Consider the following 18,344-nt stretch of genomic DNA (forward strand, 5'->3'; position numbering starts at 1 on the left):
GGAATGTCTGCGGATTTATGATGATTCAATAAGATGCAAGTCATCAGCCTATCAAGTCACATCTGGTAATATCACATCTGGTAACAACGGCAAGGTCTGAGTGAGCACAGAAATATTGGTTACTTTTAACCACATCAGACTCAGGCTGAGTCATCTACATGGAGGCAGAGAGCGAGAGAGAGAGAGAGAGAGAGAGAGAGAGAGAGAGAGAGAGAGAGAGAGAGAGAGAGAGAGAGAGAGAGAGAGAGAGAGAGAGAGAGAGAGAGAGAGAGAGAGTGTTCATGTGCGGTGTACGGATGTGTGGTTTTGTGTTTTTCTCATCAACAAAGCACTTTTTCCCCCTTAGACATGCCTAGAGGCTCTGTACAAATGGTTTTCAGTACAGGCCCTAAAGGTATTTTTTGTTGAGTCATCTGTATCTCAGTATCTTTGAATTATTGTAAACGAGTGAGGAAATGCCATGGCTGTGGGTGCTCACTTTTTCTTCCAACTGGATTAGCATGCACAAAAAAACAAAGCTATTTGAGAGAGACAGACAGACGGAGAGATACAGAGAGAGAGATGGAGAGTGAGAGACAGTCAGAGAGAGAGAGAGAGAGAGAGAGAGAGAGAGAGAGAGAGAGAGAGAGAGAGAGGAGAGAGAGAGAGAGAGAGAGAGAGAGAGAGAGAGAGAGAGAGAGAGAATGGTGAAACTGGAAAATCATATGTCAGTATGTCTTGATGCATGCTCATATGTCAGAAGATGCAAAAGTTGATGTGAACAGAAACCAATCTGTCAACAAGGCAACCAAACAAGGGTAATTTTCTTGGGAAATTGGTGAGAAAAGCTTAAATAGATTAAATAGAAAAATCCGCCAAACAAATACATAGGGCTGTGACAGCCAAGAATGAAAGGAAGGAGGGCTATGCCCAAATCGTGCAGCCAGCACTCAATAGTGGCAAGGCGGAGAAGTTCAATACTGCATTGCTCAAGGGCAACAGCTCCCTGCTCCAAGCATTTGCCTGCGTGTCGACACTCTGCGTGGAGCTTAGGGTGGCAGCCAATGAGAGAGCAGAGCCTACGTCAATGTTAAGTAGCCCCCCCCCCATCAAATACGAGTAGCTAAAAACACTGCGGTCCTCAGAGGTCCCAGCATTGAACAAAAATGGGAGCACAATGTATCACTGCAGTTTAAAAGGGGCTATGAAAAAGACAAAGAAAATGCCCGTCCCCACTTACTGACAAAATGTCGCTGCTTGCATGCTAATGTTGGTGGTACATGTCAGGCAAAATGTAACTTTTCTGCTATTTGACAAAATTGTTAATTGTTCTCACACATGCTAGTCACAGCTTCTCTCACTTTTTAAAAAAATGTTTTTTTAATTACATCACCTGCATCCCCACAGAAGAGAATGTGTGTCCTCTGGTCCCCAAGCAGGAGGTCCCTCACATGGTTGGCTAGATTGGCTACAGCCCGCAAACATTGGATCTGTACTCCCTCATAAAAACACTCACTGTACACTCACTAACTGTGAAATCACACCCATCTTAATAGAAGGCCAAGAACGGCCCCGCTACAGGGTGTTTAGTCTCGCCAACACAGACGGCTACTCCCCACTTTGCCCAGCACTCAGACAACAGGATTTGCTTGAGACAAAATACTTTCCCCCATGGATTGATTATCAACCACAACACCTTAAACACTTGTGTCTCAGGGAGGCTCCAAGGTAGCAGTGCATTAGAAATGCCGATCTGTATAAATACTTCACCTGTAAGCACTGAACAGCTTCACAAGAACTATGCTGCTTTAACTAGGAGATTTGCTGAGAAAATATATATATACACTACCGTTCAAAAGTTTGGGATCACCCAAACAATTTCGTGTTTTCCATGAAAAGTCACACTTATTCACCACCATATGTTGTGAAATGAATAGAAAATAGAGTCAAGACATTGACAAGGTTAGAAATAATGATTTGTATTTGAAATAAGATTTTTTTTACATCAAACTTTGCTTTCGTCAAAGAATCCTCCATTTGCAGCAATTACAGCATTGCAGACCTTTGGCATTCTAGCTGTTAATTTGTTGAGGTAATCTGGAGAAATTGCACCCCACGCTTCCAGAAGCAGCTCCCACAAGTTGGATTGGTTGGATGGGCACTTCTTTGAGCAGATTGAGTTTCTGGAGCATCACATTTGTGGGGTCAATTAAACGCTCAAAATGGCCAGAAAAAGAGAACTTTCATCTGAAACTCGACAGTCTATTCTTGTTCTTAGAAATGAAGGCTATTCCATGCGAGAAATTGCTAAGAAATTGAAGATTTCCTACACCGGTGTGTACTACTCCCTTCAGAGGACAGCACAAACAGGCTCTAACCAGAGTAGAAAAAGAAGTGGGAGGCCGCGTTGCACAACTGAGCAAGAAGATAAGTACATTAGAGTCTCTAGTTTGAGAAACAGACACCTCACAGGTCCCCAACTGGCATCTTCATTAAATAGTACCTGTTAGAGCCTGTTTGTGCTGTCCTCTGAAGGGAGTAGTACACGCCGGTGTAGGAAATCTTCAATTTCTTAGCAATTTCTCGCATGGAATAGCCTTCATTTCTAAGAACAAGAATAGACTGTCGAGTTTCAGATGAAAGTTCTCTTTTTCTGGCCATTTTGAGCGTTTAATTGACCCCACAAATGTGATGCTCCAGAAACTCAATCTGCTCAAAGAAGTGCCCATCCAACCAATCCAACTTGTGGGAGCTGCTTCTGGAAGCGTGGGGTGCAATTTCTCCAGATTACCTCAACAAATTAACAGCTAGAATGCCAAAGGTCTGCAATGCTGTAATTGCTGCAAATGGAGGATTCTTTGACGAAAGCAAAGTTTGATGTAAAAAAAATCTTATTTCAAATACAAATCATTATTTCTAACCTTGTCAATGTCTTGACTCTATTTTCTATTCATTTCACAACATATGGTGGTGAATAAGTGTGACTTTTCATGGAAAACACAAAATTGTTTGGGTGATCCCAAACTTTTGAACGGTAGTGTATATATATATTTTTTTTACATACATGGCCTGACAACCATGATGCAGTGTCACACTGTTCACAGGTTTTATTTTGGCATTTCCTGGTTGTATAGAGGGGCCCAGCTCTCTTAAGCAGAGAAACCACACTCAGGCCTGCCAGAAGTTGTCTAAGGTAATACAACTCCTTACACCCCCAAGAGGCCAACAATGCAATCCTTAGAGATTTAAACAACTTGCAGCATTCAGTTGAAGGTGATGAGAAGTGAGGATTTTTTTTCAATATATCACATTATTTATGCAATGTGTGTATGTGTGTGTCTATCTACAATAGTTGCATCTGCTCCAAAGCTCTTACCTAATCCACTAACAATAAATCAGAATGTTTTCTAATTAGCTGATATGGGGACAACTTGATTTAATGCAAGTGAAAGGATTACATCAACCCAAGTGCGCGTGTGCACACGCACACGCACACACACAGATGCACACACACACACACAAAAATAATTGCACTTAACATAAACAATAACCCAGTTGCCAACCAAAGAGGCTCAGAATATTTGGGAGGACAGGTTTTCGTGGTGAGGGATGTTTTACATTGAATTTTTTTTTATGTGTAAATTATACGAGTTCATGATTTGTTAGAGAAGTGAGTAACACTTGAATTATTTTACTGGTAACAACCCTTACTGTTTCACTATAGTTACAGATTTTCCTTGAATATAAGGTATACTCAAGTGTGATGGAAAATACATTCAAAGGCATTCAATTAGACAAATGAGAATGATGATCCCATTTGCCTTTACAGTCTTCGACAGACTGTATTACATTCTCCCTGATTCCATTCAGAACGTCTTTACCTGCTGTTGAAACAGTGTATTTACTTCTATGAATACACCTAAAGTGTAACTAATCCCCCGGGTCTGAGCCTAACCACCCACTGCATAATTTTGAAAAATGCTAAAAGGTGGGCAAGGGGCTGGGGGGGATGTGTGAGGCAGAAGCAGGGACAAGAGTAGTTGGGAGAGATCCACAACAAGGGCCTGGCATGAGTCGCCGGCTCGCCAGTGTACACCGCCGTACCCAGTCCACTTCACCGGCCTGCCTCCCAGTACAGCGTCGCACACTGCCTCGTGAAGACACTCTGACTGCTATGACACGGATGCGTGGCAGATGGAAGGGGGACCCACGAGACAGGCTGCGGTTTTCATACGGCGGAGAGAGGCAGGCGACGGGGTGACTGCTCCCTTGCTGCGGCGTGAGCTCAGACCGTGTGACCCAGTTGTCCGGTAGTGCTTCTACAGCCTTCACAAGCATAAGTCCAAACCATCATCCATTATCCGAACCGCTTATCCTGCTCTCAGGGTCGTGGAGATGCTGGACCCTATCCCAGCAGTCATTGGGTGGCAGGCAGGGAGGCACTCTGGACAGGCCGCCAGGCCATCACAGGGTCGACACACAAATGTGTGCGCACACACACACACACACACACACACACACACACACACACACACACACACACACACACACACACACACACACACACACACACACACACACACATTCACACCTAGGGACAATTTAGTATGGCCGATTCACCTGACCTACATGTGTTTGGACTGTGGGAGGAAACTTGAGCACCTGGAACCAAACTTGAAAATGATGAAATAATGTATCTGTAAATTGTGAGTAATTCAAAAAGTTGGTAGAAAACATAATAGTAATAATAATGATGATAATAATAATAATAATGATAATAATAATGATAATAATAATAATAACAGCTTCATTTATATAGCAACTTTTAAAACAATGTTACAGAGCAGTTTACAAATAAAACCAGACAAGGCAAAAATAAGAATAAGACCAAATAAATAAGAGTAAAAATAAAAGCTACGAATAAATAAAAAACAAATATCAAACATTTGTAAAAGCTTTCACAAAAAATAAAGTTTTAAGATGAGATTTAAAAGAAGCTAGAGACTTCTTAGTTTGACAGGAAGAGAGTTCCATGGTGTGGGGCTCTACCATCAAAAGCGTGATCACCCTTTGTGACAAACTGAGAACTGGGAATAACTAGCAGGGCTCCATCTGCAGATCTTAATGGACGAGAGGGCGTATACCAGGACAATAAATCAGAAATGTATGTAGGAGCAAGACCATTTAAGGCCTTAAAAGTGAGCAATACAACTCTTAAATCAATTCAAATTATTACAGGGAGCCAGTGTAGGGAGGCAAGCACAGGAGTGCTATGGTCATGTCTCTTTGTCCCAGTAATGAACCGAGCAACAGCATTTTGCACCAACTGCAGATGTTGGAGGGAGACCTTGCTGATACCTGAGTAAAGTGTGTTACAATAGTCAAGCCGAGAATAGATAAAAGCATATACAACTTTTTGCAGCTCAGCAATTGATAAAAATTACCTAATTTTGGAGATTACCTTGAGCTGGAGAAAGCATGACTAAACAACATGTTTGATTTAATTATCAAAACCAGGTTAGCATTGAATATCACCCCAAGATTCCGAGCACCCTGCTTAAGACTACCTGACAGACCACCAAGATTAGTATCAAAAGGGCTGATGGAATTTGGGAGACTGAACAGAATGACCTCAGACTTATCATCATTAAATTTAAGAGAATTTTCAGACATCCAGGATTTAATGTCAGAGAGGCAAGTTGTGAGATTTGCTAGAGCAATAGGATCTGTGGGTTTTAGTAGCATATATAACTGAGTGTCGTCAGCATAACAAAGGTAAAACACATTGTGATTTTAAATGACCTGGCCAAAGGGCAGCATGTATATAGAAAGCAGAAGGGGACCAAGAACTGAGTCTTGAGGGACACCACAACTCAATAAAGATACAGGCGCAATATTGGACAAACTGCGGGCTGATATAGTGTTGGTCTCCATTGTATCTCTCTATGTGTGGCAAGGCAAACATCCTTAAAATGAATTGTGCTCTGAAATTCAACTACCTACTGCAGGCTCTCCATATCCGAATCCCACTACACTACTTTAAACAATTTGATCAACTTTGTACTACATTCTTATGGAAGAAGAACGAGCCCGCAAAAACTGCAGAGGCCAGTGGAAAGAGGAGGCCTTGCGGTGTCTAACCTGTTATTTTACCATTATGCTTTCACTCTTAGGCATATGGCACAGTGGTCCTTGCCCCCGGAGAGAGCTCCCGCGTGGCTCCATCTTGAGAGCACCATTTGCACTCCTCTTACGCCCATGAACTATATCACAGCCAAACTAGCCCCACAGTATCGGTCACATCCTATTTTGTCCCATATTCAGTGGGTTTGGAAGAGAATAGCTCAGATCCTTAATTTGATCCCTTTCTTCATCGGTCCGCTGAGATCTGGCTAAATCCCAAGCTCTGTATAGATACATCACCCTTCCTCTGGAAATCATGGTTTCAGAAAGGTATCACAGTCCTAGGCGACCTGTATCAGGGAGCAACATTAAAATCTTTTGAGGCACTTAGGCAGGAATTTGACTTACCACACACTCAATTTTGGAAGTATTTGCAGTTAAGACACCTGCTGGTACAAATTTTCGGCTACCGTCAATAGCCCCATCTAGTGGTGACACTCTAGAAAGAGTCCTTAAGATCTTTGGACGTGGTCATGAGGCTTCTGTCTACTACTCTATGATCATTACAGCCTCAGATTCCAATATACTGACCGTAAAATTGACATGGGAAACTGATTTAAAGGTTTCATTTTCAGAGGCACAATGGGGAAGAATACTTAGAAATGGGAAAAAAATGTCAAAGGAACTGCGAACAAGGCTGATCCAATTCAAAATTATAAACAGTCTACTGGACGCCATCTAGGCTGCGTAGAGTGGGTTTGGTGGACAGCTCAGAGTGCTGGAGGTGTCTTGACAAGGAGGGTACTTTAGTACACATGCTTTGGAGTTGCCCAAAAATACAGGAGTTCTGGTCAGCTATACATATCGATTTAAAAAAAATTACTGGCTTAGACATCCCTTTCTCTTCCAGTCTGTTTATTTTGGGTGACCCCTCTGCATTAAGTGATTTGACTCCACTGCTTGCTGACTGGATCCAGACTGCCCTTATGTTAGGACGGAAACTCGTGGTCAAAGAATGGAAAGCCTCCTCTGCACCAGCGCCAACTTTGTGGTGCACTTCTGTTGGTCAGCTGGCTGCCCTAGAACACTTATCATATAGGCTGCTTGATAAGGTGGAGGAATATCACTTGAAATGGGGGCAGTACCATTCTTATATATTGAGCGTTTAATGGCGTTTTTTAAGCTCATAAAAATAACAGTAACATAATGACATGTAATGCAAATAACTGAGATACATTTGGTTAGAATACCTGTTGACAAGCGATGCTGTAAACTTTTAAGCACTCCACGCATCACAGTCATGTTTTTTCTTCCTTTGTTTGTTTGTTTTTTTGTTTTTTCCTTTTTTTTTTCTTTTGTTGTTTCAGGATGTCTCTCCTATCTTTTATTTATTTTTGGTCTGCTTGTGTTTGTTTCATTTCTTTCGCATTCTAATTTAATGTCAATGTTATTTGTAATTGAAATACTTGTGTGTGTGTGTATATATATCTTGGCCTGGACCTACTGACCCACTGGGGAGCCCATGTTAACATATCGGGGGAAACCATCACCCTCGGCACGAAGACCGTGGTGCTCCAGTCCGGTCAGGGGAAGAACAGGTCCAAAGGCCAACAAGCCAGTTACCAAACAGCCGCTGCCCAGCAGGCACAGAGCCCCTGTGCTTCTCCACCTCAGCAGCCCAGACCACCGTCCAAGCTGCCCACCAGCATGCCCACCACAAGCAGCCCTGCACCATCCCAACCTGCCTCAGCCCTGACTGCTGAGCCTGCCGTCCTGCCCTACACTGAGATGACTGAGGCCATACATAACTCATAGCAGCACGTTAGTGACAGCCTTGACCCACAGCAGCGCCACCAGTTAAAACGGCTCCTCAATGACTATTTGGACATCTTCGCTGCTAGAGACAAAGACTGCAGACTGGGCTGGTCCAGCATGCCATCGAGACCAGCCCTGCTCAACCCATCCGTCTGCACCCCCATCACCTGGCCCTCTACTGAGTACGCTCTTCTAGTTTTAGATTGTACCCTGAATTTTGGCCACACTGAACAGCTGTCAATAGTGATCAGAATTGTGTCATTGGAAGAAGACCCCCAGGTTAAAGAGCACTTCATGGGATTCCTTGTGGCAGAGGAGTCCACTGGTGAAAGTTTTTTCAACCTGATTTTAAAGAGGCTGGGTGATTTGCAGATTGCTCTTGATGATTGCAGAGGACAATCTTCCGACAGTGGCACAAATACGAGAGGGAAGAACAAGGGACTAAATGCCAGGTTACCGCAATTGAACCTAAGAGCTTTGTTTGTGCCTTGTGGGGCACATGTCACGCAACCTGGTACTTTGTGATGCTGCCAAAAGCTCCAGAGATGACATATCATATTTTGATATTGTACAGAAGCTATACTGCCTGTTTTCTTGAAAGGCGCTATGCAAAACTAAGTTGTTGTTGTTGTTGTTGTTGTTTTCTGCCTCTACACAGAGATAGGCCATCCTCAAAAAACATGTCAACCTTTCACTCAAAATGTGGTAAGAAACTTGATGGGAGACCGGAGTGAAGCTGCGAGAAAGGCACTGCTTGAGATGAAAAACCAGGCCAAAGACCCAACCATCAGGATTTAAGCCCAGTCTATGGCAGAAGAAGTACGGTCATTCTGCTATTCACTGTGCACATTGGTCTGGTATGACATGTTGAGTCAAATTCAGCAGGTGAGCAAACTTACGCAGTCCCAAACAATGCAAATGGATGTAGTAGTAAGTCTACTGAAAAAGACTGAAAAAGCTCTTGAGTCCCACAGGCTTTTTGGCTGCATAAGCATCAGTCAGTGACATGTGTGAAGATATGAATGTGGACGCAGTCCTTGTGCAAAAGCAACTGAGGTCCACAAAGGGGCACTTCTCATACGCTCATCCTGATGAGCCATTGCATGATGCAATACAATGCAATACAAATATAATACAAACAACTTTAGTAATATTAATATACTTTATAAACTGTATTAACCCCAAAACACAGTAACATGTAAACAAACAAATAACACAAACAACAAATAATAACATGAAAGGGAGCTAAATGTGAAATAAAATCTGAGTTCTATAGGTAGTTAATAATACTGATAGGCTAGATAAACTTGGTAAACACAAAATGATCAGATAATAAAAAAAACTACTGAGAATTTAGTAGTCGAACTGCAGAGGGAATGAATGATTTAGAATAACGATTAGTTTTACAAGCAGGTAAAACATAATGACGCCCAGATGGAAACAGAGAAAATTCACTTGCAAGGACATGTCCAAATAGACCAAAATACTTGCTGTTTTCTAGAGGATTTGTTGGGTGCAAATATAATTCAAAGCTCTGTGACCTTAGAACAGATTTTAACAATGTTGTTCAGACTGTTTCTGTCTTTTACTATGAGGCTATGAAACTAGCATATAAAAGAAAAACTCGGTGAACCCTCAATAAAAGATAGATAAAAGCGACAGAGGATGACGGGACTGATAGAAAAGAAATTCAGTTTATGGAGAAGGCGAATTCTCTGTTGCCCCCGATTCACAATAGCCTCAGTGTTCACATCACATCAAATTTAAGGTGATCATCGATAATAGTACCCAAATATTTATATGATGTCACCATTTCCACACTTTCATTATGTATGATGCACTCTTTGGCTGCATCTGTAACATCTCAAATCAATAGTTTCGTGGCTTTAAAAACATTCAAGTCCAAGAAGTTGTTATCACACCAATGAAATAAAATCAGTGAGACCATTCCCGTGGACTGATTCTGAACCTCAGAGAAGGGTCAGCAACGCAGTGTCGTCAGAAAATGTTACCAAATAGCTGCCCTGCTGAGTGCTCCTGCATCCATCAGTGTACATAATAAAAAGCAAGGGTGCAAGAAAGGATGCATTGTTGCGAAATCAGGAGGCAACCTTCTTTGACGTGGTGATGGGTGCTGCAGTGTCAGCACAAAAGGAGGGGTTTTCCACTCTTGAAGATGTGGAAACCAAGTTTGGCATTCTGTCAAACTTCCAAGACCTGCCACGCCAAGAACTGATGAAGCAATTGGGGGCACTTGCACGCACCTTAAGCCATGGAGGGCAATCTGATTTGGATGGGAGGGAGCTGGCTCAGGAGTTGGAAAATTTACCTGGCTTGCCATCAAAGAGCATGACAACTCTTCAGTTGTTTGAAATTCATTCATTCAAAGCAGCTCACAGAAATTTACCCCAACTTGTGTATTGCATTGTTCTACTGATGCAACTCTACCAGTAACTGTAGCTTCAGCTGAGATGAGTTTTTCAAGGTTAAACTCATAAAAACTTGCCTAAAGTCAACCGTGTCTCAAGAACATCTCAATGGTCTGGTTCTAATCAGCATTAACCATGAGGTTGGTGGTCAGATTTCATATGCTGGGGGTGTCTGGGTAGCATAGCGGTTTCCATTGCCTACCAACATGGGGATTGCCAGTTCGAATCCCCGTGTTACCTCGGGCTTGGTCGGGCATCCCTACAGACACAATTGGCCGTGTCTGCGGGTGAGAAGCCAGATGTGGGTATGTGCCCTGGTCACTGTACTAGTGCCTTCTCTGGTCAGTTGGGGCGCCTGTTCTGGGGGGAGGGGGAACTGGGGGGAATAGCATGATCCTCCCACGTGTTACGTCCCCCTGGCAAAACAGGTGAAAAGAAGCGACTGGTGACTCCATATGTATCGGAGGAGGCATGTGGTCTGCAGCCCTTCCCGGATCGGCAGGGGGGTGGAGCAGCGACCGGGATGGCTCGCAAGAGTGGGGTGATTGGACAGGTACAACTGGGGAGAAAAGGGGCTAAAAAAATGCGTATGCTGGTTTAATTGATGATTTTGCAGCGAGGAAGGCCAGAAGGATTGCACCAGTAGCTAATATGTGACCTTGAAGTCAAGTGTGATGATAGGGAATGGAATGTAAATAATTCTTGAGACAAAATGAATTTTTACTTTTATTTATTTTGCGTATTATATGTTGATATCATCTTTACTTAAAAGCAAATTTGCACATATTTTTATTTGTTTGCTATTGTTTTTTTCCCCTTTTTTCTCCCAATTTAGTGGCCAATCGATCCCTATTTTAATTCAAACATCCACCCTCGTACTGCATGCGTTCGCCAACTGCATCTCTCCGGCCGGCAGTCTCGAAGGAGACGCCTCCCCACTTTCGTGACAAGGCGACTCCAGGCTGAACCACTGTTTTTTCCGACACACACAGAGACGCATTCACGTGACGAACACAAGCCGACTCCGCCCCCCTCCCGAAGACAGCGTTGCCAATTATTGCTGCTTCATCGAGTCCGGCCATAGTCGGATCTGACGAGACTGGAGCGCGAACCCCCGTCCCCAGTGGGCAACTGCATCGACACAAAGCCGATGCTTAGACCGCTACACCACCGCGGACCCCGTATTTGTTTGCTATTGTAACCCCTTATTGACAGCTACCGCTACTATTTCAATTTTCCTTAAACAGGATCCTGAGTTCTCGGCAGTTGGTGTTGAGTTGGCTGAATGTAAATGATAAACCTTAGAATAATAAAACGTTCAGGACAACAACAATAAAGAAATAATAATAATAATAATAATTTTATAGCACCTTTCTAAAACGATGTTAAAAGTGCTTCACAAAAAAAATTATAATCAAAAGACAGATAAAACCAGACAAGGCAGGAGTAAGAGTCGGTTATACTGTTATATTGCTTTTAGAGTTGGTAGATTTGTCTGTCCAGCAGAAGCATTACCACATCATCATCGTATTTCAATCGTTTTATTGTTCGTGTAGGAGCATGTCTGCTGCTGCACCAGTGTTCATCCTATCCATTCAAAAATGTGGACTCCTTAGTCCAAATGGGATTATTAATGGAGAAAACCCTGAATTTCAGCTTTTAATCAATTAGACTGAACCACGTAATTTACCTGATATAACAATGACGTTCATGCACTATTTTACATGTAGATACGAGATGATTTTTAAATGAGAGAAAGTAGCTATAACAAGGGTCCCCATTCAAATGTAAATACTCAAATGTGCATCCCATCAAAGGGAGTTTCACACAGCTGTACACGGAAGCCTAAAAAAACACACACATATACTGTAGTATGTTCATACAATGTACTTTCATAAAGCAATAACTTGCCAGGGTTTGCATTCCCAAAACAATATCATTGCATTATGATGTCAATGTAAATATCCTAGTGATGACTGAAAGATTAAACTAGGAATGAGTGAGCAGAAAAACAACAGTGTTATTATGTACTATTACGCCAGCTGCTGAGGAATATCCTCTCAGACAGTTAACCACAAGTTGATAGGCTGGAGACAGAAGCCATGCAGCAGCTGCGGTCGGCCAAAAAGCCCCCCAAAAAAGTGCTGGTTCATGTTCGACAACATTGCTCATGTGGATATTTCCAAGATGGTTTCTGATGGCCGTCAATGAGGGATTAGACCAAGTGAAAGCAAATGTAGCCACTGATGCTGACAGAAACTTGTAAAGTAGGACGTTTAGTTGATCTTTATAAAACATCAACAGGGCGTCCGGGTAGCATAGCGGTCTATTCCGTTGCCTACCAACACGGGAATCGCCAGTTCGAATCCCCGTGTTACCTCCGGCTTGGTTGGGCGTCCCTACAGACACAATTCGCCGTGTCTGTGGGTGGGAAGCCGGGTGTGGGTATGTGTCCTGGTCGCTGCACTAGCGTCTCCTCTGGTCGGTCGGGGTGACTAGGTCGGACCTAGAGGAAGAGGAAGAGGGGGGAATAGCGTGATCCTCCCACGCGTTACGTCCCCCTGGCGAAAGTCCTCACTGTTAGGTGAAAAGAAGAGGCTGGCGACTCCACATGTATCGGCAGAGGCATGTGATAGTCTGCAACCCTCCCCGAATCGGCAGAGAGGGTGGAACAGCGACCAGGATGACTCGGAAGAGTGGGATAATTGGATGGGCACAATTGGGGAAGGAAAAAGAAAATCAACTTATTTACCCTTCCCTCTCTCTCACTTAGAGCTTCTCCTTGATCGCAATCCACTAAGGAAGAGAGAGAGATAGTCTGTGGGCCAGTAGGGATGGTCGGTACCATCTGGGGGGAATAATTCTCATGCTGATTTTTGGCAAGGTGTACACCCCTAGTACTAGAAAATATGTGATAACCTTGCAGCAGTGGTAGCTTTATGTGTGTTATCATGCATTTTATAAAACCTCCATAGACAAAAAACTCCTGGGCATAGAATTATTTTGCCAATTCTGAGCTTATTCTTTCAGTCAGTATTAAATGTTATACATCATATGATTCAGGGGAACCTCCCCCTTCTTTCTGATGCAGTGTACAGTTACCATCATGCATTACCTGTGTGTGAGCATACCATATTTGATATAAAAATGAAAACGGCCGGTAAAAAAATTTGTATTTGGTTGAGTAACTCCGTAGTAAACCATTGAAATTTTGTTTTTTCAAGGGGAAAGGTGCCCTTAGGCATCTTGTAACTCCATGTGAAGTTTGGTGCAAGTACACCTTTTCCTCAGTGAATTACAGGCATTTATTTGGGGATTCCCCTAGGCGTTTTCTATTTAGTCACTGACTCCACCAGATTACATGAAAGATTCAAGTTTCATGACTTAAGACGTGACTTGTACAATCATCTTGTTGATTATGATATCAGTTCTGATATACTGGAAAAGTTCTTTATAGGATTCCCTTTCAATCCTTTTATACAGTCCATCACCATCTGTTTCTTCGTCATTCTCTTTGTACTCAGGTTTCTTTTTCTTTGTTCTGGTATAGTCCTTATAGCATGAAACATGATAGTGGGCCTCTGCAGCAACTATGTCTCTGGTTGTTACTGCTAGAATCTTTTCATCTCCTTTTTGGGTTGTACATTCTCGTAGGGTTTGGTCAGCTGAGTTGTACAGCTTGTGTAAGCTTTTTACGTGACTTGGAGCCCTTCAGAAACTTCACCTTATTACAAAAAATACAAATTTGATCATGTACCCTTGCTTCTGAAGATGAAGATCTCCGACTTGGCCTTTTTGACATACAGGTATTCTCACCAGCTTCACCAGTAATGCTTTCCATAGCTTTCTTTTTCAGAGCCTGTAAGAGTTTCTTCATGGTGAAGAGGCTTTGGCATTTTCGGTGATAGTAGATTTCTGGGAATTCATTTTCTCCAAGTTCTTTAGCAACATTTAAAATAGGGGCATGGTGTTCCTCACTTGGGCAGCTTCAAATAATGTTTTCCAGGATTCATAGTCTTGAGGACTGATTAAATGGTTATCATCTTCTTTGGATGTTTTCTGGTGTATGATACACTGTTTCGTAATAGGTTCATTTTGCTTATGGCTCTCCATTCTGAAGCAACGTGATTCAGCTACTCCAGATCTAAATCTACTCTATTAATCTCTCTACTCTATTGTGTAGGACTATCCCACCACCACAATATCTTAAACAGAAACAAGGACACACAGTGTCATATATGTGAAGCATTTTTGCATAAAATGAACTGGTCTTCCACAAAGCTCATGAAATTGAAACAGTTAGCATTAGCATTGCTATGCTACACTTTGGAGCTTCTCAGCAATTCTGTGATTATTGTTGTACAAATGGAAAAACATGCCACCCTATAAACATTGTCCACAATGTCAATAAAATGTAATGGTGTTCAACCTAATGCAATGTTTTCTTACCTGTTCATATTGTGGTCCCGAGATGTCTAGCTTGGCCATGTGACGACGTTGTGTGGAAGTGTGATTGACATTGACCTAATGTCTGTGAATGTTCTCATTCATCCAGGTCATTGTTATCCAAAGGAGTTGAATCAAGTGCAACTGGACTTGATATATATCCGTGAAGACGTTTCGCCTCTCATCCAAGAGGCTTCCTCAGTCTCCGATGTCCAGCCGCGCCCGTCGCCATCGGAGCTATAGATTTGCATTTGTTTAGCAGCGACGGTCATTGGCGGTGTTAGTTTCGACTTCATTGTTCAGTGGTCATGAGAGTGGTTGGAGCCGTTAGTGACCGACTGTTGTTCTTGGAGGCTAGGCTTCTTGAGTCTCCTGGGTAGAGATGAAAGGACGGCATTGTAAGTGGGAGATAGGTGGTGTCGCAGACCTCCTCCTCTGTTGAGGGATGGTTTTTCCAGTTTCACATAGATGGCTTCCTTCACCCCTCTTTCAAACCATCTATCTTCTCTGTCCAAAATGTGTACGTTGCTGTCCTCGAAGGAGTGTGTCTTCTCCTTTAGGTGTAGATAGACTGCTGAGTCTTGTCCTGAGGAGTTGGGCCTTCTATGTTGGGCCATCCGTTTGTGTAGTGGTTGTTTGGTTTCTCCTATGTATAGGTCAGTGCAATCCTCATTGCATTGTACAGCATACACCAGGTTGCTTTTTCGGGTGTGTGGTACACGGTCTTTGGGATGAACCAGTCTTTGTCGGAGTATGTTGCTGGGTTTAAAGTATACCGAGATTTAGTGTTTGTTGAAAATTCTCCTGAGTTTCTTGGAGACCCCAGAAACATACGGGATGACTGTGCTATTCCTTCTGTTCCTTTTCTCCTCGTCGCTCACCCGGTTGGTCTTTTTGGAACGTGTTGCAGTTTTCACAAATGTCCAACTGGGGTAGCCGAAGGTTTTTAAAGCTCCCCTCAGGTGTTTGTGTTCTTCTCGTTGGGCCTGAGTGCTGCTGGGCACATTGTCAGCTCAGTGTTGCAGAGTTCTGATGACGCCCAATTTGTGTTACAGAGGGTGGTGTGAGTCGAAAAGTAGATATTGGTCTGTGTGTGTAGGTTTCCTGTAAACCCCAATGTGGAGGCTCCTGTCTTCCCCAATGTGGACGTCACAGTCCAAGAAGGGCAAACTGTTGTTCTTTACGTCTTCCCTTGTGAACTTAATGTTCTTGTCCACTGAGTTGATGTGTTTGGTAAACGCTTGCACCTCTTGTGTTTGGATTTTGACCCATGTGTCGTCCACATATCTGAACCAGTGGCTCGGAGGTGTTCCTCTGAAGGAGTTCAGGGCCCTGTATTCTACCTCTTCCATATATAAATTGGCCACAATGGGCGATACTGGTGAGCCCATTGCACAGCCGTGTTTCTGTCTGTAAAACTGGCCCCTGAATTGGAAATATGTAGTGTTCAGGCAAAGGTCCAGTAGTTGGCAAATCTGGTCTGGGCTGAGGTTGGTCCTATTGTGGAGGGTGTCGTCCCGTAGCAAACATTGCCTCACAGTTTCCAAAGCATCCATGGTTGGGATGCAGGTGAATGACGAGGTCACGTCATAGGATACCATGGTTTCATTCGGTTCCAGTTTTACACCTTGGACCTTGTCCACGAAATCAATGGAGTTTTGGATATGGTGAAGTGTTTCGCCCACTAAAGGGGTCAAGATGTTGGCTATATGTTTGGCAATGTTGTACGTGACCGAGTTTATGCTGCTGACGATGGGCCTGAGGGGGGTTCCATCTTTATGGATCTTAGGGAGTCCATATATGCATGGAATGTTTTCTTGTGGGTAGACACGGTGGTATTGTATCCGATCAATGGTTCCTCCTTTCTGTAGTTTTTCTAGGTACTCTATTATTCTCCTCTTGTAACAACTAGTAGGATCGCGTCTCAGAGGTTCCTAGGTGTCGGTGTCGCTGAGTAATGACGTGATCTTGGCGTGGTAGTCTGTTGTGTTGAGGATAACCGTGCATCTCCCCTTATCCTCTGGAAGGATAGTGATGTTTTCATCCTTGCTCAGGGCTGTCATGGCTTTCCTTTCCTCCATGGTTAGGTTGGAAGGAGGGAGTTTCGCATTGGACAGAGCTGCTGATACCTTTAACCTAAGCTGTTCCACCTCGGTTTCCGTTAGATTGTTTTTCCTTATAGCTGATTCTGTGGATGTGATGAGGTCAACTATAGGTTGTTGTTTGGGTGTCATGGCGAAGTTCAGTCCTTTGGCTAAGACCTCCTTCTCTGATTGGGTAAGCACCTTGTCTGACAGATTCTTGGTCCATCTGTTCTGCGTTCCGTTTTGTGTGGGATGTTCTGTCTTTTGTCTCCAGGTAAGTATATCTGTTTGGCTAGTGTTGTTGGTTCGTCGCTGTAAGTTTTGAAACTTCCTTGTCTGCCTTTCTTTGGTTTTGTGGTGTTGAGATAGTTGGGCTTTCTTGATGAAATCAGTGATCCTCTCTAAGACTGCACCAGGCAAGTGGGATGTTATTTGCTGGAGTAGTTGGTCAGATTTCTCCTTCAGCCCTTCAATAGTGAATGGACCTGTATCACTCTTTCATTCAGGAGTTGATTCTGTGCCTTCTCTATGATTCTGTCTGCTCTGTCCTTTCATTGTGGTACACATGCCTGTGAGACGCCACTAGGGGGCAGAGTGTGAGTGACTGAACGTATCAATGACTGAATGACTGACTGACTGGTTGGCTGAATGAATGACTGAATGAATGGGTGAGTGAGTTGGTGAAATTAACATTGCTCATGAAAAAAAGCACCTGCTGCAAACTTGATGTTAATGTATGCATAAATGGTGATATAACAGTTATCCTATGCCTCATTCTTACACTATATTTAGTTTATTGAATTGCATAATATATTCCTTTCAAATCTATATAGTAAACATCGTAATCGATCTTTAGGTTATGTACAGAGGAAACGTTTGTGTTACATAGTTCATGAAACCAGAAGTACATTTTATGTAATGTACAGTCACTGTGTTGTCACTAGAAAACATGTAGAGAGGCCAATTTTAACAACTTTTCTGACGAATATATAGTCTGAGCTACATTCCTACCAATTTTCAAAGAGACAGGGTCAATAATAAGAGATAAATAGAATGCTTTATTATTGTTTTGAAAAGTGTGTTTTCACATGGGGTTACAAATCAAGTGATAACACACATAATGCTACCACCGCTGCAAGGTTATCATATAATTTCTAGTGCACACCTTGCCAAAAATCAGCATGAGAATTATTCCCCCAGATGGTACCGGCAGCCCAAATTGGGGGCCCTGGCTCACGGACTAAGAGGACTTTCATTAAAACTGTAAATAAGGCAAACCGAAATACCTTTTCTCTGCAGGATATTCATCCGTCATGAAGATCGGTTGTGTTAAAGGGAATGATCTTACCATGCAAATATGACGAAATGAAAAACAATATAAATTTTAGAATGCAATATCATCAAACATGTTGAAAGGAGGATTATTTGTCGTCATTCTCTCTTGCTTAAATTTTTTTCCCTCCCACTT

This window comes from Lampris incognitus, chromosome 15, assembly GCF_029633865.1.
Source record: "Lampris incognitus isolate fLamInc1 chromosome 15, fLamInc1.hap2, whole genome shotgun sequence".
In the NCBI taxonomy this organism is placed as follows: domain Eukaryota; kingdom Metazoa; phylum Chordata; class Actinopteri; order Lampriformes; family Lampridae; genus Lampris; species Lampris incognitus.